At 41.5% G+C, this 25,871-nt stretch overlaps 1 protein-coding gene and 1 pseudogene across 6 annotated transcripts in view; one reads left to right on the top strand and one right to left on the bottom strand.

The window, feature by feature from the left end:
* The window catches only part of RBMS1 (RNA binding motif single stranded interacting protein 1), a 228,911-nt gene that overhangs the window by 157,958 nt on the left and 45,082 nt on the right, over nt 1–25,871 (top strand). The gene's annotated exons all lie outside the window — the stretch shown is intronic.
* LOC148778576 (dynein light chain 1, cytoplasmic pseudogene) lies at nt 23,889–24,262 on the bottom strand (annotated as a pseudogene).

Below are 25,871 nucleotides of genomic sequence, written 5' to 3'. Positions count from 1 at the left end.
TGTTTCTGTCACTTGATTTCAGAGACAGTTTTACCAGGTTCAAGATCAAACATTAAGACTGTAAAGTGGAACTTATTTATTATTGCTAGATAAAACAGATGATTTAAGAGAAATCTCACCAGGTTTACTGAGCTTTTCTTTTGGAGAGAAAGTTTTTGTTGTTTTGTTTTTTTTTTTTTTCATTTTCTCGATATTATTCGTAGACTTTGTTAAGTATTTTAGTTGTAAATGTTTGAAAACATGTAACTATATTGAAGGTAAAAGTTCAGCTTTAGATCTTGCTCAGATTAATCTGTCCTCTGAAACACTTACCATGAGATTTGTAATGGAAGGGAAATTGAAATGGGAGGTAAAATTATTTGGACATTTTAGTATATCTTAATGATTTAATTTAAAACAGAAAACAGGTGGTAGTGAAACTCAATTTTCCTATCCCCTCTCCACTTAGAGATACCTTTTCCTTGGTATCCCTGAGGACAGGGAAAATGTTCCTGGGTACTATCTGTGGCTCAGGTGGTAAAGAATCTGCCTGCAATGTGGGAAACACAAGTTCGATCCCTGGGTTGGGAAGATCCCCTGGAGAAGAGAATGGCTACCCTCTCCAGTATTCTTGCCTGGAGAATGCCATGGACAGAGGAGACTGGCAGGATGCAGTCCATAGAGTTGCAACAAGTCAGACATGACTGAGCGACTGCCACTTTCACACTTTTCGCTATCTTATATATCTCTTTTGTGGTAGTGTAAATAGATTTATGGTTTGTAGGTTTTTAGTTGCTTTTTTTTTTTCTGGTTTCTTTTTCCACCCTTAACACTCCCTCAGTTCAGTTCAGTTCAGTCGCTCAGTCGCGTCCGACTCTTTGCGACCCCATGAATCACACAGCACGCCAGGCCTCCCTGTCCATCACCAACTCCCGGAGTTCACTCAAACTCATGTCCATCGAGTCGGTGATGCCATCCAGCCATCTCATTCTCTGTTGTCCCCTTCTCCTCCTACCCCCAATCCCTCCCAGCATCAGACTCTTTTCCAGTGAGTGAACTCGTCGCATGAGGTGGTCCCTACTTCATAGTAAATGTGGGGTTCTCCTCTCCCTCTGTGGTGTCAAGAGAGAGACTTTCTGGTCTTGACAGTGGTACAAGGTTACCAGCTTTGGCGTCAGAGCACTGGGACTCAGGATTCGGTGCTGAGCAGAGGGAAGGTAATTTATGGCACTGAAGATAGTATTAGTGAAAGGTGCCATTTGTAATAATAAGAATTTAGAAACAGTCCGAATATTCTGAAATGATTTATAGTGTATCCATTAAAACATGTTATAATCATATTAATAGATCTTGTCTTTAAAGAATATTTTGTGACATGCTCAAAATTCTCAATATATTAAATGAAAAAAATTAATACTTATATATTCAACACTATCTCAGTTTTGTTAAAAATTTTTAGTTGTCCATCCAGCCACTCACATACATTTTTTTTAACTCTTTTAAGACAATTAATACTATTCCTAATTTTATAAGAGCACCTGCCAATTTTATAAGCAAAAACAGAGGGGTGAACATTTCACAGGAGAGAAATGACAAAAATGAGAGTAGACTATGAAAAATTTCCTAATCATTGAATTAAAACTCACCATTCAGTGTATCTTCTCTGATGATATTTGGGTAGTTGGGTATGTAATCACTCATCTAATATACATATGTTTTAAAATAGCAAGCCTTAAATATTTTGCATCTTTTCTGACATACCTATGAAGATCCTAGCATTCTAAAAGATTCAAGTGGATAGTTCATGTTTTCTTCAAGGGATGAACATGTACAACTAATTTCATTAGCTCTGACTTAGGTTTATTGTTTTGTTTTCTGCATGGTGGTAACAGTTTGCCTGTTTTTGTAGCGTATCAGAAAATTCTGGTTCTTTCCACTTCTTCATTGTTGAATTTGCACCTGCTTCAGATCTTTTCCAAGAGTTGTTGATTCCTCACACTCTTGGGCCTCCTGTAATTTCTGTCGTTGTTTCCTTAGAGATCTTTCTTCCTTTTCCCTATGTACCCTGAGGTCAGCTGGTGTATTTCTGCTCTGACTAGATTACTCCTTGAGGAGCCAGAAGTCAGTGTTGGGCCTCAGGGGAGTATATTATGAGAAATTCTTCCTTGCAGTGTCTGGCAGAATCTCATATCCACTATAGCAACATACCCCGAAGATATCCCTTTTTAAAGCTGTCAGTGGGATTCAGCAGAATTAGACATCTTTTCAGATGGTTGCCTCATATGGCTATTTTACTATTTTGTCTAACATTCTTTAAATAGTGTTGACCCATTAATAAATCACAGCAAAGGAAGTAGCATATTTAGTATTTTCTTAAAAAATTATACAGCTCATGAAGAAATGAAAAAGTATACAAAAGTCTAGAGAAGAAATTAAGAATCAGATGTAATTTCACTGCTCAAGAACCCCTCTCCGCAGTGTTTCATTTGATACTTAAAATATGTCCATGTAGTTAACCTAAATTGGTTCATTAAGGTCTGCACACAATAAGCACAAATTTGCGTGAGAGAGAGAACAAAGGAGATGATTGATTGAGACATGACTCTTCTGAAGGACAGCAGGTGAGGTAGGCACCCCAAATAGTGTTGTGAACAGTATATGAGCGCTAATGGTCCAAGCTTCACCAATCCAAGGATAAGACAAATACCTTTAAATGTATTCCTGTGTTGTAAGAAAATACCTATGAACTAAGAACTAACCTGGGCTTCCCAGATGGCGCTAGTGGTAAAGAACCCAACCCACCTGCCAATGCAGGTTGATATAAGAGGCTCGGGTTTGATGCCTGTGTTGGGAAGATCCCCTGGAGGAGGGCACGGCAACCCACTCCAGTATTCTTGCCTGGAAAAACCCGTGGACAGAGAAGCCAGGTAGGTGAAGGTCCATAGGGTCGCAAAGAGTCAGACATGACCGAAGTGACTTAGCACACACACAGCAAGAACTAATCTAACTTTTTCAAAGTACTCCTTATTACAGTTTACTTCAGTCACAAAGGCTATTTCACACACAGAAACATGCAAACACATTTTAAATTGCATCACACACAGACACACACCTATGTATAAAGATCTGTGCACACACTGACCACATGCATATATTCATTTTGCTATTTTGGACACTTTACTAAGAACTTTATTTTAGGACAGTCCACAGTATGTAATAAAACACCCTTGTGTTTCATTTCTTGGCACTGTGGGGAAAATTAATTTACAGATACTCTTCCCAGAACTTCTAAATCACCGCAAATAATTTTAGAGCATCAGCATAGCTTTGACGTCTGTTTGTTTCCAACTACATCAAAAACACATAAAAAACAATGGGTAACAAAATCATTGTTACCATAAACTTCAGAGGCTCAAAATAATTTGCCTTCCTGGAATTTTATGTTGAATATTACTAAGATAACTTGGTTATCAATTTAGAATTTGTACTCCGATTGTAATGTTATTCATAATGAAAATAAACTTATTTCAGTAGACTACAGTGAGATGTGTAACTGGTAAAGGAAAAAGGAGAAAGACGATTACCCACTTAGATAATGTAACACAGAGTTTTCCTCCCAAGTCTGTATAGCTGGCCTCTTTGCATTTTCTATAACAGGTCCTCCCCTTGCGCTGAGGGCACAGGCAGACCTCGTTCAGTCCTGGTTTCCTGTGTAATAGCTGGATGATCCTCGGCAAGTTGGTCTTCACTCTGGCCTCAGTGTCTCAGGCATTAGGGAATTAAGTAAGATAACATCCGAAAGTTCTCCCCCCAGGGCTTGGCACAAGTAGAAAGAAAAAGTGAAAGTTAAGTCGCTCAGTCGTGTCCGACTCTTTGCGACCCGTGGACTGTAGCACCAGTCTTCTCCGTCCATGGGATTCTCCAGGCAAGAATACTGGAGTGGGTTGCCATTTCCTTCTCCAGGGGATCTTCCCGACCCAGGGATCGAACCCGGGTCTCCCGCATTGCAGGCGGACGCTTTAACCTCTGAGCCACCAGGGAAGCTCAGGCACAAGTAGGGTATGGAACAAATATGGTTTCTTTGGTTCTTTCCCTTGCCTTCCCTTTTCTAAGTATGGAGTAGTTATTGGATATTCTTTTGTATTCACCCTAGTATCTGTGCCTTATGGACATAACATTCTCTCAGAATTGTTTATTATGTACCTTATAAAGATTTATGGTAAATATTTTTATTAAAGTTACCATGTATTTCTTCACATTAAGAACTGCTTTAACCTTGAAAACTTTAATTTCCAAGTTTTATATGTATAATAACAGTTTCAATTTTTGATTACCTGGATTTCTCTGTATTTTCTGCCTCACCTGTCTGTAAGGAGGGCTGTCACCATTCTTCAGCATTTAAGAAGGATGGCGTTTTTGGTACTGATGCTCCTGAAGGGAATATATAACCTATACACTTAGCTCATTGCTATGTCTCCAGGGCTTGCTACCATGTCTGCTATTGTGTGCCAGCTTGGAAATTGTTCCCAGGACCCCCATAAAATTGGGGACACTGTCATCTGCATAAGAAATGCCTGGTTAGCATGGATAGGGGACTGAAATCCCTCTCAAAGTCAGACACATGTCCTGTGCCTGAGGGATTTCTTCCTACCATGGAGGAATTCTTTTTCATTTTGCAAGAAAGTTTCCTTAAAGGCTGGCAGTTGCCCTGGTGGCGCCCCTAACCATATAGTAGCAAATGGCTAAACGTGAACCTGAGACAAGTACGGCAGACTGACTTCAGATTTAGGCAGTTCCTTGTTTTCAAACAGTCAATAAATATGTAGTTACCCCCACAGATTTTTTTCTTAAAAAGAGGCTCATCGAACAAATGTACCATTCTGACACGTGGTCTTGTCATATGTTTTCCATTCCCCTCAGAGTACATAATTAAAGCCCCCAAGAATTGGGGGTGATACAGGAATAATTGTAGAACGTTCTGCTGTATATGTGCCACAGGACTTAATTCATACGGTGAGAGAAACCACAAAATCGTACCATGTAAGTCAAAAAGACAGTTCTGTCAGGACCTTTCAAGTATACCTTGTGGTTCAGATATTCTCAAAGGTTAACCCCAGAAGGTAAATGCTTATTATCTCCCATATAGCCCGGGTTAGAAAAATAATGTCAGAAGTGCAAAAGTTGGGTGATTGCTCTCTTTTGTGTTCACTCTAAAGCAATTTCCACAAGCAGTCTGAACTAGTACCTGCCAACTGCTGTCACCATGATTTAAATAATGCCAGGATACTATTTCCCATGGCAAGGAAAATCGTAAACTGTGGAACACACGGCAGCCCTTGAACATCTTGGTCTGCACAAACAGCATGAAGCAACCATATGTGGCTCTTGAGTGCTTGAAACATGCCCAATCCACACGAGATGTGCTGAAGTATAAAATGCACGTGGGATCTCAGATACGACTTAGGAGAAAAAATGTATTGATTATATACTGGATTGATGATATTTTGGACATATGGAATCAAAGAAAATATTAAAAATTAATTTCATATTTCTTTTTACCTTTTAATGTGATTACTACAAATTTAAAATGAAATATATGGGTCACATTTGCGGTCTGCTTTCCACATATTTATATTGGACAGTGCTAGTCTAGGCATTTCAGGAGAAAAGGTGGGGAGATGTGTCTTCACTGTCTGTATTCCACAAAATACCGGATTTTGTTGCCTCTGTCCCACAGGCAGGAACTGTCTCTATAACAAGGACAAATATGATATATATAAAAATATATCATATTTTTCATCCCATGGGTGTTGTGCAGTTTACTTAGTATTTAGATTATTTACAGTCATTCTGCAGACTCTTTGTCACAGAATTTTGTACATGATCTTAATAGTTTCCTCAGGAGAAATGGTTTGCAGCCTTTGCTTCACATTGCCCTCCCAACAGGACCTTTTTGCTCTTAGCAGAGTAGATGCCTCTTTGGCCAATTTTCTCTCCATCCTGGGGATTTTTGTGGTTGTTGTGACGGGGGGTGTGTGTCATCTCTATTAGAAAAGGGAAAACAACTGTTTACACTCTGACATGAGCTGCTCAGTGTAAAGTAACAGAAAGAATGAGAAAGGACAGCGTATCCTGACCCGCTTTGGATAAAGGTTTGAATTAATTTGTAGTCTCTGCAGAAATATATCAGACTGGGTGACCATTGCAAATTATATTTTTCAGACTTTATGCCAGCATGAAGACCCTAAGAAATAAATAATTTAACCTGGCATGGACTACCTGGTAGGGTGAGTCAGCCCACTGACGTGCCCTGGAAATGAAAGGACGCCAAGAGCAGTTAGCATCCCGTGTAGCTGTCCAAGTTCATAATGAAGATCCTGGGGAAAGTGTCCTTTTTGCCTGGGAAGTTTCTAATTGGCCTGGCTGCCTGGGATACGGTTGCATCAGGATTGCAAGTCCAATTAGCCAGGAGTTTAGGAAAATCCATCCTGTGCCTTATGTACTTGAGGAGAACAAATGAAAAGGAGCCCTGAACACACACAACTTTCGCTTTCCTTCTTTTCATTTGCCAGCTGTGTAGAACTGGTTTATGTCTAGAAATTGATCGTCACTGTTGTCTCCGGCACGTTACCGTTTTTCACACACAACAATTGGAGCAGTTCCCTAGGAGGTTGCTGTCCTATAATTGTCACGTCTCAGGTTTGCTGCGTGGTTGTAACTGTAAGAGAGCCTCAGCCACTTGATGAATGGGATGCTTCTAGACATCTGGGCTGCCTTCTTTCTCCCTGCTACTTTGTATTCTCTGTAAAGCTTGACAGGACTACACAGCCTTATGTGCCTTTGTTGGTTTTGGTTTTTTTTTCACTTGGTTGATTAGTTTGATAATATCAAATGAAAAAGTATTTCACACCCCCTCCCCCAAATACCATCCTATACATTCTCCCCTCCCCTTTGTGGGTGGTGGATCGGTCACATGCCATTTCTCCAGAAAGCGTTTATTTTTCTTTGCTGAGCTTAGGTGTGTGAGTCATATTCTTTGAGACGTTTCTTCCTCTTTCTCCTGCATGGGGAATTAAGATAGAATTTAGTCTTCATTATTTTGCTTTTGTTACCTGATTAGCTGAAGGGATGTGGCCTTGTTCTCTGAGATAATATCTTTTTGTTTTCGATATACATTACAGCTATGTCATTTGGTTGAAAGACTAATTTTTGAAGTTGTTTTTCTCCCAAACCATCTATCTCCAGTCTGCTTTTATTTGCCTAAATTTTTAACTTGGGCCTTAAACTTATCCTGGAAAGGTGACTAAAAAAGATGAATTTTGGATTTAAATGTTTTTATTTCCCTAAAAGAAGATTGTGCTGTTATTTCCCTGACCCTATACTCTTCATGGCTCAGGTCCATTCTTGGCTTTCTTTAGCAATGATCTCTTCCCACTTTAGCCAACAAGTTTCCTTAACACACTTTTTTCACTGGAAGTTGCTACTCAGTGAGCTACAGGAGCCTGACTCAGATTCACTTTAACCAAGTATCTACCAAAGAGCCTGGTTTCCTTTTCTGATTCTTTTGTATAGGCGTGCCCTGGAAAGATGAGTCACTTTCCCCTCAATCTCAGTTTCCTTCCTCTGCAGTACAGGACTGATCTCCCTTGCTGGGTTGTCATGAGGCTTGGGTGAAAGCCCTTAGAAAATGTCAAATGTGACAATTCTTTAAAAAGTTTGAAATCAAGGAAATCCTGGAAATCAGGCACTTGTCATAGCTTCTCTCCTGGTTCTTTTCTTAACTTCCTCGCTACTTATCAGAAATACAAATTCCTATGGCTGATTCATGTTGATATATGACAGAAACTAACACAACATTATAGAACAGTTACCTGCCAATTAAAAATTTTAAAAAGAAATAGAAATTCCCCATTCATTATCTCATTGTTTACTCAATGATATTTTTTTGAGGACCTGAAGTACCTTTGTACATCTTTTCTGCAAAATCTCCTTGTGTAATGTGTCAGAGAAATGCAAATCTTTAGGTACTGTAGGTAAATGCTTGTGAGTAGTAATGGAGGATTCCTCCTTGGACAGGATAAAAATATTTTTAGAAGTAAGCCTACAAAATGATCATCATTGCCAAAGTGAATTTACAGATGTGGAGATCTCATTACACATGATACCAGAAAAGGTACTATACCCCTCAAGTTTTCATCTGCTTAAAATTACCACTTTTTTTTTTATATGGTAACTTTTTAACTGTAGGATATACCTTACGATGTCATGTTGGTTTCTGCTGTATAACAGCGTGAATCAGCTATAAGTACACATACAGCCCCTCCCTCTTGAGCCTCCATACCACTCTTCGAGGTCATCACAGAGCACTGAGCTGCCCCTGTGCTATACAGCTGACCACACTTTCTGTCTCTCTGTACTTTGAGGTTCACCATTCAGGGTTCGTGCTTGAGTTGCATGGTTTCATGTGTCCGTTTTAGAGACCCTGGCTTGTCATTGCCTCCTGAATTTCCATGGCATCTTCTCTCTGATTCTTCTGATTATCTTTCGTGTTTTATGTCCAGGCACTAGAAGGAAACTTTTCTTTACTGGACCTAAAAGTGCTTGTTCCTGTCCACCAGGCATCCATGACTTCACATGCTCTGTATCCCATCACCTTTGTAGATGAGGTGTGTGGTTTGGGAAGGGTCTGGAGTCAGTTCTAGAAAGAGAGCTGCCGCTTCAAGCCATCCCATGCTTTCTTTCTGATCCCCAAGTAGGAGCTTGGAGCAATTAGTGAGCCTGGGGTAGGCCTGGGTGTTAAGGGGGCAATTATCACCTTCCTCAGAATACAGTTTGGAACTGGCGCTGGCCTGGTGGGGGTCAACCCAGGTGAAAGAAAAACAAATATTTTGATAAGCTGAGCTTTGAACAGTTAAGTAGTGGGAAAGGGTACTTAATATTTACTTAGGGCTTTGTCTTTTCTATGTTTTAAAACAGCTACCATGTTCCTTGTAAGTGAGTGGGAGTTTATATCATTAGGATCATAATATAGATTATATGCAATGTGTATTTGTCAAATCAGCACAGGCAAGATGATCATGTCACATCCCTAACCTCTGCCATAGTCGCACATGTTCCCTAGTTTCACTCTCAGCTCAAGCTCAAAGAAAGCCCACCTGGCCTTCCCACCCCATCACCGTCCAGGGGTGTCTGGGATGGGGTCCGGGAAGAGTGAGTTCACCTCTATCTGGGTGGCCTTATATTTGCATCTCACATTAATGCCAGAGGTGTTACACTTACTCTTTAAAATATAAAAAGCTTCACACTTAGAAAGAACTCTGTGTATGTGCATGTGGATGTGTGTAAAACTGTGTTAGGTGATAAACTTCCTGGTGACTTCCTGTAACACCATGTCTTTGGTGATTCTCTAGTATCACTGGGATTTCGGCTTCCTTTTGAGGATCCCTTGCAGGTTGTATGAGACCTTTGTAATGATCTGTAGAACGCTGCATTTGTGTTTTCAGGACCCATTTTACCTTGACCATTTAAGCATACAAAGCTGATTGAAGTAAGTAAGTAAGTGTTAGTCGCTCAGTTGTGCCTGACTCTTTGCAAGCTCATGGACTACAGCCCACCAGGCTCCTCTGTCCATGAGATTTTCCAGGCAAGGACACTGGAGTGGGTTGCCATTTCCTTCTCCAGTGGATCTTCCCAACCCAGGGATCGAACCTGGGTCTCCTGCACTGCAGGCAGATTCTTTACCCACTAAGCTACAAGGGAAGCCCAATGCTGATTGAAGTAAGCCCCAAATGAAGCAGGAAGTCAGGGGAGCTGAAGGCTGTGTGTTCTCCTCAGCAGGAGAGTCTCCGAAAGTGTAAGGAGACTTATACTTTTGCTGTAAGCAGTGGTCATCACCACGCCCGCATCAGCCAAATCCGAGAGAAAACCAGAGAGAAGAGAGCTGATCAGAGCCTTCTCCCTGTTCTTTTTTCTTGTGTGTATTTTTTGGGGGGTGGGAGGGAGTGTGGTCTATTCATGTGCAGTTTTACAGGATTTTATTGAGCTGTTTTTGTCTCAGTTTATAATTTGAAATTAAAATAAATGGAACAGTGTGTGGTATTGTTTTTTGAAAGATATTTTTGCCTTTATTCTTGACCCGAATGATTCTGTGCATGTAACCATTATCCTTACCAACATTAATCTGATTGATCACCCAGGCCAGTCTCCTTTTCAAAGCAGGAATGCCAACTTCCCACTCACCAACCCACCGTATTTTAGTGGCTTCCCAGATTTGGGGATTTAAGAACCAATACACTAGATAAGCTTCTCCTGGTGGCTCAGATGATAAAAATATCTTCCTGTAATGCTGGAGACACTGGTTATAAATACTTATTAATATTTGTTAAATTTTTATTTTGTCAGGAAGACACAAGCTAAAACAACCACCATCTTTTGTCACTATTTCATAAAAGTACCCGAAGTATTTTATTTAGTTATTTATTTTAATACCACTACTTGTTTAATAGGGCTTCCCTGGTGGCTCAGCTGGTAAAGAACCTGCCTGCCAATGCAAGAGATGAAAGAGACAAAAGTTTGATCCCTGGGTCAGGAAGATCTCCTGGAAAAGGGAATGGCAACCCACTCCAGAATTCTTGCCTGGAAAATCCAGGGACAGAGGAGCCTGGCGAGCTGCAGTCCATGGGGTCACAAAGAATCACACTTGTTTAGTGCCAGAAGTGTGAGAAGCTCATAATTTTAGATTAAATTTAACTCCTCGAAAAATTCCCTGCACTTTGTTTTTCTGTTTGCCACTTGACGATCATCTCTCCCTGGGCTGGTTTTTGTGAAATCCGCATCTACAGCTGCATCTCTGACCCAGCCCTGCTTGAACGCTGCTCATGGTGGCAAGCTCTCTTAAGATGGTTTTTAGACAGGACTTCTTTATAGTTTTTTTCTTTTCCAGGTGAGCATCTGCACAGCTGTCAGCCATTTCCTCCTCGTAGGATGTGATTTCTAGACCTTTGTCTACCGTGCCCACTTTCCCCCAGAGGAGCTCAGACTAAGTAAAAGGAGATGTTTAGAACAAACATGTTTCATATAGAAAGCACTCTGTGAAAGGCTGTCGTTGTTCCGTTACTCCCTACTCCTTTCTCCTGAGTATGACTGTTGATCACTGTCAGGCACTATGCTGGGGCCTGGTATACAGAGGGGCAGTGATCCAGGGGCACACGTCTAATGGGGATGCAGACGTGGAGGTGATGCCAGCTGCTCCAGGAGGTGGTGGGGACACACTGCCACAGGCAGTTGCAGAGGCAGCACTTAGCTTGCTCAGGGAAGGCCAGAGAAGGCTTGCTGCTGCAGGAGACAAGCTTTCCACCGAGACTGCAGAAAGATACTGACCCTCCCAGGTGAAGTGACATCTTAAATGTCAGGAAGTGAAGATGGAGCAGGGCAGGTGCAGGGCATATATAGGATCCTCAGGTAATCTGGAGCTGTTTGAGATTTCTAAGGCTGTTGTTACAGGGACCATAAACTGGATAGCTTAAAATATTATTTCACGGCTCTGAGGGCTCGAAATCCAAACTTAGGTGTCAACAGAACCACGTTCTCTTTGAAAATTTTGGGGGAATCCTTCCCTGCCTCTTCAGCCCACGGTGGCATGCTGGCAGTCTTGAGTGTTCTGGCTTCCAGCTGTATCCACCCCCTCACCCCCAAGCTCTGTCTCATCATCACATGGCATTCTCCCTGTGTCTCTGTCTGAGTCCAGACTGCCCTCTTACAAGGACACCTGTCACATTGGATGCAGGCCTACCCTAATGACCTTATCTTAATTTGATTATATCGCCAAAGACTCTATTCCAAATCACATGCACAGGTACTGGAGCTTAGCACTTGGATGTAGTTTTTTTGGGGGGTGGAGATGGGGTGGGACACAATTCAACCCATAGTGGTGGGTGTCAGGGAATGTTGATCAAAGAGGCCCAAAAGCATAATTTCTTTCTGTGGTCAGGATCATATATTTTCCTCAGTACAACCTAAATCTGTCTCATTCAGAGAACTTGAATTTGTTCCTAATCAAAAAATCCAGGTATTTTCATATGAGTAAGCCAAGGCTTTCCCTAAATTTATACAGTTGACCTTCACCACCCCACCACCCCCCACCTTGGAACTTATATTAAGACTTACTTTTCCCTATTAAATATTACAGTGTTGGCTTTGGCCAAAAATTCATTCTAGCCTGTTGAAATCATTCTGACATCTTACTTTCACTACCACCCCCAGCTTTGGGATGTTTATATATTTAATAAATATACTATCAGTGACCGACTTTATAGCATTTTTAAATGTTGGATACATGCTGGCCAAGAACAGAGCCTCGTGGCTCATCACTGGATGGTTCCTCCGTGCTGACTGTGACCCTGGCCATCAGACTAGCTCAGTCACTTGTTTAGCTAGTTACCCACTCACCCAAACCATACTTCCTCTTCCCAGATATACTCCTGTAATCCCTGAGCAAATAATGATTTCTGTTTAGCTCAAGTCAAACTATACATTGTAGTATTTCCAAGCAACCCTGACCGTCTTCACCCACCCCCAGAGTAGAAAGAGCAAACTTTAATATTCCTGAGTTGCTCTGAAGGAATTTACTGATGCCTGTTCTCTTCAGTCTTGCTAACCTTCTAGTTCATCAGTCCATTCTGGAATTTCGCTTCAGATCAGCATTAGCCTTACCTGCCTTTTGCTTCTAGAATCTAGTTTTCTGTTCTTTTAAAGAATCAGAATGATATTTTTCCTTTCCATTACCACCTCTCCTATTACGCAGGTTTCCTCAAAACAACCAAGATTAGGAAATCATTGCTGATGGTGTCCTGTAAACAAGAAGCACTTTTAGACCCAGCCTGGGAAATCCGTGAACAGAGGAGCCAGTCCAGCAGCTGTCCATGGGGTCCCAGGAGTTGGATACAAGTTAGCAACTAAACCACCACCACTTCATTCACAGCCCCCTTATTTCTGGAAAATGCAGTAACTTTAAGCTCTCTTGAGAGTGAGGCATGTTACCTTCATTTGAAACATGGTAATTTTGTGAAACTGATACTAAAGTAACTTACAGCATTTGGCTGGCTCTCTTTGGTTCCATTCTTTTCAGTTCAGTTTAGTTCAGTTCAGTCACTCAGTCATGTCCAACTCTTTGCAACCACATGGACTGCAGCACACCAGGCCTCCCTGTCCATCACCAACTCCCAGAGTTTACCCAAACCCATGTCCATTGAGTCGGTGATGCCACCAAGCCATCTCATCCTCTGTCATCCCCTTCTCCTCCTGCCCTCAATCTTTTGCAGCATCAAAGTCTTTCCAAATGAGTCAGCCCTTCACATTAGGTGGCCAAAGGATTGGAATTTCAGCTTCAGCATCAGTCCTTCCAATGAACACCCAAGACTGATTTCCTTTAGGATGGACTGGTTGGATCTCCTTGCAGTCCAAGGGACTCTCAAGAGTCTTCTCCAACACCACAGTTCAAAAGCATTAATTCTTCGGCGCTCAGCCTTCTTTATAGTCCAACTCTCACATCCATACATGACTATTGGAAAAACCATAGGCTTGACTAGACGGACCTTTGTTAACAAAGTAATGTCTCTGCTTTTTAACATGCTGTCTAGGTTGGTCATAATTTTCCTTCCAAGGAGTAAGCGTCTTTTAATTTCATGGCTGCAGTCACCAACTGCAGTGATTTTGGAGCCCCAGAAAATAAAGTCAGCCACTGTTTCCACTGTTTCCCCATCTATTTGCCATGAAGTGATGGGACCAGATGCCATGATCTTAGTTTTCTGAATGTTGAGCTTTAAGCCAACCTTTTCACTCTCCTCCTTCACTTTCATCAAGAGGCTCTTTAGTTCTTCTTCACTTTCTGCTATAAGGGTGGTGTCATACATTCTTTTGCATAAAGGTAATTCCTCTGTAATGTTCTTAAGTTTTAGAGGCATACTATTCTGTCTTTGGAATGATTGCTTATATTTATTTGCAGTGTCCAAGGACAGTCTTTTTCAGAAACAAACCAGTGGGAAACCCACGTGCGAGCCCTGTTTATCCTTTTCCATCAGAGTTGCTCTTAAGAGACGTGACCACTGTCACGTCGAACGAAATATCTAAGTTTAGAAACATCAACTGTGCTGGCAGGCTATTCCCTTGCCTATCCAACTCAAGTGTATCTTTTTTTTTTTTTTAACTAATGATAACATTTATATTATATCCTCAGATTTCTTAGAACTGAAGTGAGTAAAATAGATACCATTTTCCTTCTCAGTCTGTTCTTTAAACGAGCTTTTCAAGGTTGTGGGGCAGTCAGGATTTATTACTTTAAAAAAAGATGGCCTCATGGCATTTGGAAATCAATACACTGGTGCCGTGTGCTGGATCAAAGCCAACATTAGGGTTCAGTCTAGGAAATGTCCAATTTGACCCTGTCCTTTTTTAGTTGATACCAGAATCAAGAGAAATTTCCAGGTAATTTGCACACACTGTTTTAGCAGTTTCAGATAACTCTCTGTTTTACTTTCGAGAGCATGTTTACTTTTACTCTCTGTCACGCTCTTCTTGTTTTGAATGAAGCAGCCATTTATGGTTTGAGTGTTGAAGTTTAATGCATTCTGTTTTACAGACTTCTGATACTCTTGCTGTGTGTAAAAGCTTTCTAGTTTTGACTTTGCAAAACAATCTAGGAACCAGAACTCTTCTCAGTTTTTTGTGTTCCCCTGCCAACAACCTTTGTAGATTTCCTTTTAGTAGCAATTTTTAATTCCATATTAAGCTCCTAAATTACCTTGCTTCCCTCATTTGTTTTTATAAGCTAATTGGGATAAGATACAAGGCCATGTTCAAGGCAGAATGTAGTATTTCTGTGCTGTGGCTGCCAGTGTCCCTCAATTCTCCATACCAGACACTTTAAGGGAAAAAATGTATATTGCATGTTTGTGTTTTATTCATTCAAGCAATGTATATTGAGAGGGTTTCATTATGCAAAGATCTGAACTGAAAAATAATGATAAAAAACGGTGAGTCTACATTTCTCAGCGTTCTGTGTCTTAAAAACCACATCATTATGAAGGTGAGGAGGGGAGTTTAGTGATCTCCGGTGGTAGGAATTAAAGTGCCCTTATTACAAGTCATTCCAGGAGGGGTGGAAGAAAAGGTTAACATTTATTTGTTACCAAGCATCTGTCATGGGCCAGCACTGTGCTGACCCTCCAGTAACACTGCCGTGAAGGAGATGTTCCCACATCCTTGGTGGTAGAAATGATACAAATGGGGATGCTGAGGCCAGACCCGCACACCCAAGTCACAGAGCTGGTTATCAGCCGAAGGCGCACTTGAAGACAGGTCTCTCTCTCCCAACAGCTCCATCTGCTTCCCAGTGCAACACTGTCTTCCTTCTCATATGCTGAAGGACTGTATCAACACAAGGGTGAGATTGTCAGAGCAAAGGAAATACATCACAGATTTTGGTGGGAGAGGAAGAAGATTTCTTAAATGCTATATCATTGTCAGTTTATAAATTCAACTCAGAAATAAAACACAATTTTATGTAATTAAATTGCCTTTGTTTTAAATGTTAAACATTAATCAGTGTGTTGAGACTTTGGGGGACTCATTTTTATGATAGACTGTCTACATTTTACTTGCAAATTTCTGGGTTCCATTCTCAGCAAGTATTATTTTCCTCTGACATATTAGTACTTGGGCACACTAATTTGGGCCTGGCCATCTGTGACCGCTTGCATAGGTGCTTCAGTACAGTGACTTGTGGCTAAAATATTGTCATAAGATAGGGTCAGTGATGCTTTGTGTGCTGTGTTCTCTTAAAAAAACATAAAATAGTAAAGCTACTTTACCTTGATTGCAGATCATAATAGACTGGATACTAAGCTCTAATAGCAAAGCTGTGTAATAAATCAAATGCTTTATAGTGTGCTTGTTATTTAGAAGAGAGGTAGAAGTTTTTCACAGAATATGGCAAAAAGTGCATCTTAGCCATTTCTAATGAGGTGGTTTTTAATATTCATTCTATATGAATTATTTAGTTTGAGCCATACATGCAGTAAACAGCATCAATTGTTGCTTTTGTGTAGCATTTATAATGGTTTAGCTGTGCCAGCATCAGTGTTGAGAAGGCAGGGTAGCAGGAGTGGTTCCGTGTTTAGTCATAAGTTATTCATCCCAAATCTGGGTGTAAATTACTAATTTTATTTGTATTCTGAAACGATGTGTTCATCTTAAAATTTCAGTGTTATGAAAAACTAGAAATGTAGATATATTTTCTCTTGAAAAATGTGATGCTTTGTCCCCAAGCTTCTGTAGTTTATTCCGCATCAACTCATACGTTGTAAAACAGCTCGTCTAGCTGAGGGTTGGACCACTCGAGGATGGTGTTTGCTTCTGCTACATTAATCTACAGGCTCCAGGTCTGGAACTGGAGCCAGAATTTACTGTCCTTTCCAGGATAGTTCAGAAAAGAAGACCATGGTGATTCCTTTTCTCCATCTCCTCTTTGTTCACAGAGGCAAACCCACTGGCTTTCTGTAACACAGATACCATAGGCTATTTTTCTCAGATGTTAAGTTAAAGCATTTAAGGCTAGTTAAAAGAAGTCCTCTGTCTTAAAGCTTTCCTGTCCTTTAGAACCTTGCCATTCATCTCCTAGCTCTCCTGAGCCCTCCATGATAACTTTTTGAACTTGAATGTTATTGCCTGAGTACAAAGAGCCAAAAAAAAAAAAAAAGAGTAATACTAAAACAAAAATGTAACATTTCTCTCTGCTAATTCTAGCTGTAAGATTTTTATTAATCTTACCAAAATCCTGCTTTCATCATATCATTCCACAGATGCAAAACCTCCAGCCACATTCTGTTCCCTGACTCCTTTTCCTAGAACCCAAGGCCCTATCGGACCTTTTTAAACTTGTTCTCTTACTCCTCACGCAGCTTGCATTAGACAGATTCCTCTGTTTATTGTCTTCCATGGCCTACCTGAATTTGTTTTCCCCAAAGTCTTTTTTGCTGAACTTGACCTTCATCCTGTTTATGCTCCTTTATTTAGCTTTCATCATAAGAGATCACAACATTCTTATTTTTTTAATATTAAAAAATCCATTACATTCTCTCTCCCCAAAACTGTTCCCCTTGATGACAGGAATGGCATCTTACATATTTTTCATAGGCCTTAGATGGTGAAGGGCCTACTGGAGACATGCTGTAAATATGTGTGGCTTGATTTCTTAGTCTGACCTCCTTCTGGACTGTAATTGTCTTTCATGTGTTTCATTCAGCTTCGGGACCAGGTTTGCCTTTGACCTTTAGGACTGCAGCAGCTTTTCCTGCCAAATATTTTCCACCTTCAGACCCTGGCTGCCATTCCAGCCACATCAGATGTGCCTTCCTCTTCTGTCCTATACACAGAAACAGGTATTCACAAAGCACACCCAGACACACAGCACAAGTGAAAGGGGCCGTGGCCGAACATTAAGGAATCAAGCCAAAATGACGGGAGTTACAAATGGGATATCTTTCTATACCTTTCATTTTTGTATCTTAGATGTCTTATACAGACAGCGAAAATCTTCAAGGGCAAAAAGCTAAAAGTCTTAAAATACCTGTCTGATATTGATTGCCTAATTTTAAAATTTGGAGAAGACTCTTGAGAATCCCTTGGACTGCAAGGAGATCCAACCAGTCCCTTCTAAAGGAGATCAGTCCTGGGTGTTCATTAGAAGGACTGATGCCACCTCATGCGAAGAGTTGACTCACTGGAAAGGGAAGGAGGGATTGGGGGCGGGAGGAGAAGGGGACGACAGAGGATGAGATGGCTGGATGGCATCACCGACTTGATGGACATAAGTTTGAGTGAACTCCAGGAGTTGGTGATGGACAGGGAGGTCTGGCGTGCTGTGATTCATGGGGTCGCAGAGTCGGACACGACTGAGCGACTGAACTAAACTGAACTGAAAGCAAATTGTAGGAAATCCCCTTTCCTGGGAAGTCACTGAAATGATAAAGAAGCAAAAAAAAAAAAGCGAGTTAGAGAACTGCACATACAGTATCACCTCTGTGTGCATATATATGTGTGGATTTTTTTCCCTTTTCTCTCACAAGTTCACAGTCACAAGAAAGTTCTGGCTCTTGGTTGATAAATCCATTCCCACCAAACAGATACATGCTGTTACTCTGTTGAAGCTTTAAAGCCAGCCATACCTCCTCCTGACTGTTACATTTGTTGTCTTGGGCCTCTTATTCCAAATAGAACAATGTTGTCTACCCAGAAGGTCAGGTAACAACTTTCTGAATGTTATCAGTATTTGTCTCAGAGACTTAACAGTTATAGAGTCCACCCTCATCCTTATGCCATCTGCTTGGAGCTATGCAGACTCAACACTGGAAACTGCTTTGAACCTCTGGAATATTCTGCAGTTGGCAAGTAAAGTATCTGCAGTTATCCACCTGGTTGACCAAAACAAACTTCTGTGTCTCTTCTTCGTTACTTACCAGCTTTCTTGGTAGCTCAACTGGTAAAGAATCTGCCTGCAATGTAGGAGATCTGGGTTCGATCCCTGTGTTGGGAAGATCCCCTGGAGGAAGGCATGGCAACCCGCTTCAGTATTCTTGCCTGGAGAATCCCCGTGGACAGAGGAGCCTGGCTGGCTGCAGCCCATGATGTCGCAAAGAGTCGAACAGGAATGAGCGAGTAAGCACAGCACAGCTGTGTAACCTTCAGTTCAGTTCAGTCGCTCAGTCATGTCCGACTCTCCGCGACCCCATGAATCACAGCACACCAGGCCTCCCTGTCTATCACCAGCTCCCGGAGTTCACTCAAACTCATGTCCATCGAGTCGGTGATGCCATCCAGCCATCTCATTCTCTGTCGTCCCCTTCTCCTGCCCCCAGTCCTTCCCAGCATTAGGGTCTTTAGCAGTGAGTCAACTCTTCGCATGAGGTGGCCAGAGTATTGCAGTTTCAGCTTCAGCATCAGTCCTTCCAATGAACACCCAGGACTGATCTCCTTTAAGATGGACTGGTTGGATCTCCTTGCAGTCCAAGGGACTCTCAATAGTCTTCTCCAGCACCACAGTTCAAATCATCAATTCTTTGGCGATCATCTTTCTTCACAGTCCAACTCTCACATCCATACATGACCACTGGAAAAACCATAGCCTTGACTAGACGGACCTTGGTTGGCAAAGTAATGTCTCTGCTTTTAAATATGCTATCTAGGTTGGTCATAACTTTCCTTCCGAGGAGTAAGCATCTCTTAATTTTATGGCTGCAGTCACCATCTGCAGTGATTTTGGAGCCCCCAAAAATAAAGTCTGACACTGTTTCCACTGTTTCCCCATCTATTTCCCATGAAGTGATGGGACCAGATGCCATGATCTTAGTTTTCTGAATGTTGAGCTTTAAGCCAACCTTTTCACTCTCCTCCTTCACTTTCATCAAGAGGCTTTTGAGTTCCTCTTCACTTTCTGCCATAAGGGTGGTGTCATCTGCATATCTGAGGTTATTGATATTTCTCCTGGCAATCTTGATTCCAGCCAGTGCTTCTTCCAGCCCAGCGTTTCTCATAATGTACTCTGCATATAAGTTAAATAAGCAGAGTGACAAGATACAACCTTGACGTACTCCTTTTCCTATTTGGAACCAGTCTGTTTTTCCATGTCCAGTTCTAACTGTTGCTTCCTGACCGGCATACAGGTTTCTCAAGAGACAGGTCAGATGGTCTGGTATTCCCATCTCTTTCAGAATTTCCCCCAGTTTATTGTGATCCGCATAGTCAAAGGCTTTGGCATAGTCAATAAAGCAGAAATAGATGTTTTTCTGTAACTCTGTTGCTTTCTTCACGATCCAGCAGATGTTGGCAATTTGATCTCTGGTGCCTCTGCCTTTTCTAAAACCAGCTTGAACATCTGGAAGTTCACGGTTCACATATTGCTGAAGCCTGGCTTGGAGAATTTTGAGCATGACTTTACTAGCGTGAGATGAGTGCAATTGTGCGGTAGTTTGAGCATTCTTTGGCATTGCCTTTCTTTGGGATTGGAATGAAGACTGACCTTTTCCAGTGTAACCTTCAATTGGTTCCATTCTCTCTCTACTCAGTTTCACATCTACAAAGTGTAATAAAACTTCACCTCCTCAAAGGATTTCTGGGAAGATTAAAAATATTTGACCTAAATCACTTAAAACAGTGTTTGGCATAAAATAAAAGCTGTATTAATGTAAGCTGTTACTTCTGTTATTCCCCTGAATTGACTCACTAGGTCATAGACTTTCCAGTGTGGATGCTAATTCCATAGCACATGGTCAGAAGTTTGTTTTTTTCTCATTTCAGCCCCCTCTCCCTCCTTCTTGCTGGTTATTGTCATTTGCATGGGCACAATATCTCTCACAGGGTGGGAAGTTTCTTTGTCTTTCAGAGGTAGTTCACTTATTAATTCAAACAAGCGATCATCCTATATGCATGAGGAATATCCCACCTTTTTTCACACTTAATCAGTTTTTGTTTACATTATGTGTACACTTATAGGTTTTTTTTTTTCACATACTTACTGCTTTTTTTTTTGGTTTGATAATGTTTATAAAATAAATTAATACAAGCACTGCTAATGACCCCATAGGGTCTTAAATGAATCTCTAACTGGGATGACCAATATTAAAATAACTCATCAACCCTTACCGCCATCTGTTGGTAGTAGGTGGAATAAACTCCATTCTCCAGAGGCTTGGCTTGTAACCAGCAATGTTCAAAAGGTCCAGATTCTCTAGAAGGGGAGAGAGTGTACATGTGTGTGCATGCGTGCGTGTGCACTCACATGCCACGTTACACATGCGTGTACATGCACATTGGACAGAGTCTGTAAAGATACTCAACAATCTGTTTCACATTTGTGTCCAGGACAGTAGGTGATTCTAGTATTTTAATCTACTTTTCCGTGTCTTCAAATTACAACAAATATGCATTTCTTTTGTAATTATCGTAAATTATCAAAAAGGTAAAATTTATGAGTGACTAAGTGATGGGAGACAGAGGAGAAAAATCAAGCTTTATTTTAGTTAAGTGTGAACTAAATATACGTAGATTTTATATTACAGCCAAATAAAGAAGAAATGGAAATGGGGAGATGCGACAAAAGCTGTGGTGCAAAGGAAAGAAATTTAGGTAGATTCTAAGCAAAAGGTTTTTTCAGCCAATTGGTTTGAATTTGAGTTTTTACTTATTTATCCTCTCCCTTTGAAATTTTCAGTACTCTGTAGTCATGTCCCTTAATTACTCTCTATCCTTTTACTGTCAGTTTCCTCTGGGGTGGATCATCTACTCTTAGTACAGAATATTATATTCTGGGTAGCTATGACTGTGAGTCTGAGTCTTCTTACTTTGAAGCTGACAAAACCCAAAGAATCTTTGTTTTCATATTTTCCCCCATAAAATTCTGCAGCTTGCTTTCTTGGGCATGCATCTCCTTGGTGTTCTTAGAGTGTGAATTCTACCCAGTTAGGAGGCCTGTTTTCTCCAATAAATCATATGTCCCTGTTACTAGATTTTTTGTTCTGTTTTGTTTTACAAATTAAGTTGCAAATAGGAGCAGGGGTGGTGAAATCTGGTTGCTTTATGAATTCCCTCCCCACCACCCCCCTCCCAGATATCTGTTACTCTTACAGGCACTGCTAATCAACAATAGAATTAGGCTAAATGTTAATCATCTGTAATGACTTGTCCCCCAGCCACTCACTCCATCCCTTGCTTCACATTATTAAATCTTAACTACAGACAAGACTATCAGAGAGGGATAGTGACCGCTCTGAACCCTGCTGCCCCTTTTCCTGCTCATTGAAGTGCCATTTGCCAGGTGGCTTTCCCCATATTCTGGATCCTTTCTCATCAGAAGTGCTTGTTCTGTACTCCATCCCCACCATATGACTGCATCAGCCCCTGAGAAACTAACTTCGCCAGTTCAGTCACTCAGTCGTGTCCAACTCTTTGCAACCCCGTGAATCACAGCATGCCAGGCCTCCCTGTCCATCACCAACTCCCGGAGTTCACTCAAACTCATGTCCATTGAGTTGGTGATGCCATCCAGCCATCTCATTCTCGGTCGTCCCCTTCTCCTCCTGCCCCCAATCCCTCCCAGCATCAGAGTCTTTTCCAGTGAGTCAACTCTTTGCATGAGGTGGCCAAAGTATTGGAGTTTCAGCTTTAGCATCAGTCCTTCCAACGAACACCCAGGATTGATCTCCTTTAGAATGGACTGGTTGAATCTCCTTGCAGAGTACATCATGAGGAACGCTGGGCTGGAAGAAGCACTGGCTGGAATCAAGATTGCCGGGAGAAATAACAAAAACCTCAGATATGCAGATGACACCACCCTTATGGCAGAAAGTGAAGAGGAACTCAAAAGCCTCTTGAAAGTGAAAGAGGAGAGTGAAAAGGTTGGCTTGAAGCTCAACATTCAGAAAACTAAGATCATGGCATCTGGTCCCATCACTTCATGGCAAATAGATGGGGGAAACAGTGGAAACTTCGCCAGGGCTTGAGCAATTCAAAAGTATTCTGTTTCCAGGTCAGGGATCTGATTTTTGAGAGAGCCCCTTGTGCTCTGAGAAGGATAACTGAGTGAACAGCTCACAGAAAGGATGTTGTAAGAAAGGAAAACCCTTCAGACCCCTGCCCCCACCACCACCTGTGGTAACTCCATAGAAGCAGCCTCCTGAACCACTGTGCTGGAGAGAGGCTGGTGTGCAGTAGTACCATGGACTGAGTGAAAACTGTCTTGACTTTCTGGGAAGTCATGGGCTTTCAGTGTTTACCCACAAATCACGATGAAAACCACAATAGAAAGTGAATCCGATAAATGTTAGACGTATCTCTTCTCCTATACACACTCCTATCCCTCCTTCAACCATGAACCACCTGTTTATTTCTTGTGTCTAAAAACAAACAGAAAACTTGCTTTGGCTTGAAAAATAAATCTATTCTGATGCCTTAATAGAAGAGATCTTCCATTTTTTCCCCCTCACCTTTCATACTCTGAGTGTAGAAAAGAAATATTGTTTCTCAAAATCATTTCTTTTTTTTTTGAATCCCTGCAGACTTTATTAGAATCACATGGAGGACCGCTGCTCAAAAGCTTTTTCCCTTTAAGACCACCTTTAATCTTTAGAGTGTACTTTGGCCAAGGCAGGGGAGGGGAAATGTTAGAGCCCAACAAATTTCTCATTAGCCCAACTTTCTTGCCAGCTTATTTCCATTTTGCAACCGTAGAAAGCTTAAAGGAGTTCATCATCTCTGAGGCCTAAGGCCCAGAACACTCTATGGCAGTTATCCCAAAGGAGCACTTAAGTAGTGTATTTATCAGGTTAGGAGTAAGATTTAATCCAGTAGTTTCTCTGCCATGCATTTCTCAACATGCACTTCTGAGTAGTATTCTTCCATGCATAGCAAGAGCAGGATGGGCAAGAATGAAACTCAAGTGTGCTGAACAGGCTAGTCTGTTACATCCCACAGAAACTTCAAGGAATCACCCCCACCAGCCTCCCCAAGATCAAGGCCATTTAGGCCTATTAAGGCCATCTTCAATAGATTCTTTGAACAAACGGTAATTAGCGCACACTTTCTTCAACATATTTATTTCTTTAAAGGAATGGATTTTGAAGAGAAAAAACATGGGGCAGAGAGGTGTGGAATAGAAAATAAAAACAAATATAAGCTGTTTTGCTAATTGCTTTAAAACCACAAACTATTACAGAGAATGCCCTGTACAGAACACAGTAAAGGTTCAAAGGTGGAGGTGTTCCCTTAGGCAAGGCTGAAGACTTCAGTCCCCGGTATTTGGAATTTAGGCTGCAGTCCTTGTTTTTGGATGGATCACCGGGTGTGTGGCATAGTCCATGCTTTTAATGAGATTTGAACAGGAGAATTGCCACTTGGCCCAAGTAGAAGTAGATGAAGTGTTTGCTTTCACGTGTCACATAACTACCGAAGTCCCTCCCCACGATGCAGTGCCAGGTGGGGTTGTACTTGTTGAACTCCTTCCTGATATGGGCCACAATGTCCTTCTCTGTATTGTATTTCTCCAATGCCTGAGAAGCACACCCTGCCGAGTCCTGTTGCGTCTCCTCCGACATGTCGGCATTCTTGATCTCAGCCTTTCGGTCACACATGGTTACCAAGGAGCAGGGGCTGGCTGACTGCAACGGTCTCCTGGGGGAGGGGCTGGCGAGGCTCACATCTGCATATAGAGGCGGTCACTACCGAAGCCTTGGCGCATTTCTCATTTCATAGAGAAACTGCAGTAAGAACTTAAATGTAACTATTTTTCAGTTTTGATGTGTTAGGCAAGATCTTAGACCCAGAATTTCTGTGAGCTTTTGTTTTCCCATTTGCAAAAGTGAGAATAATAGCACCTACCTCTTAAGATTGTTGTGAAGTTAAATAAGGTCATACACAGAAAATGCCTAGAACTTTAGTAGAAACTAAGTAAAAGTAAATGTAATTCCCTTTCTGGTTTCTTATAAAATCGCCCACTGAATGGTTGAGGAGATTAGGGATGGTTTCAGGAAAGATCTAGTGTTACAACAGGTTCTTTAAATTCAGAGATTGGTAGGAGGGGGCAATGGAGAGATGAGAGAACCATGGTCAACTCTCACCTCTTCCCACCCCTTTTTTTTTATTTGCTATGCTGTGCAGCATGTGGGATATTAGTTCCCCACCAGGGATTGAACCCGTGCCTCCTGCATTGGGAACACAAAAGTCTTAACCACTGGACCACCAGGGAAGTCCCAGAGAGAACCATGTTCAAAGTAATGTTTAAGGCAAATTAATATTCAGTTACACCTGTTAAAAGAGTTAATGACCAACTGGATTCAAGAATGGCCAAGTTGATGATGTCTCAGGGACATCACCAGCTTCCCTGTGGCTCAGACGGTAAAGTGTCTGCCTGCAATGCGAGAGACCCAGGTTCGATCCCTGGGTCAGGAAGATCCCCTGGAGAAGGAAATGGCAACCCGCTCCAGTATTCTTGCCTGGAAAATCCCATGGACAGAGGAGTCTTGTAAGCTGCAGTCCATGGGGTCGCGAAGAGTCGGACACAACTGAGCGACTTCACTTCACTTCAGGGACCACAAACTTGATGGAAGATTGGGAATCTGATGGTGCTATAGAATGAGAAGATACATGAAGAGGAGACAAGGAAAGATTTGTCTAGGGTTCTTGGGACATACAACTTAGAAAATAGAGGACGTGAGTAAGATTTAACTAGATATTTAAGTATTTTATATTTTAGTAAGATACTAAGAGGTTTAAGTAAAGAGAGGAAGACAAAAGCTAAAACTTGGGTCAGATTAAAATAATAACCCAGGAAGGAGAAATTGGCTTCATCTGAGAAGATTCGTTTATTAAATCCATGGCATTGGATATATTTCCTAGGGAAGAGAAGGGTGGAGGGCTAATTAATTATTAAATATGATGAAAGAACTTGGTTAAGGAGAGAGAGGAGGGAGCTGAATGAGGAAGAAAAAAAAAATACTAAAAGAGAGCGCAGGAAGGTGAGATGGGATCCCCCGAATGAGGGTCCTGGAAGCCAAGGTGTGAAAGTGAGGAGTAATGTCAGATGTAGAACCCAAACTGGACGAAAGTGTGGCGCGGATGGAGTCTCTGGATTCAGTGCTGCCAGGAGCCTCTTCTCCTTCCTGCTTCCCGCTCCTGCCTCTCTCCCTGTCTTCTTCCGCATTATTAATGTGGAGAGCAGAACCAGAAAGAAGGCCAGCAGCCCCTGACCTTCTCTAAATGTCCTTCTATTTGGTTTACAAAAGACCCTGAACTCTGTGACCTCACGCAAAGTCCCTCAATCTCTGTAACTCCCAATACCTTTATCCCAC

Source organism: Moschus berezovskii, chromosome 2 (genome assembly GCF_049115385.1).
Source record: "Moschus berezovskii isolate FMDL1 chromosome 2, NW_MosBer_1.0, whole genome shotgun sequence".
Lineage (NCBI taxonomy): Eukaryota > Metazoa > Chordata > Mammalia > Artiodactyla > Moschidae > Moschus > Moschus berezovskii.
The sequence above is the reverse complement of the archived record's forward strand: the minus strand, read 5'-3'. Positions and strand labels throughout refer to the sequence as shown.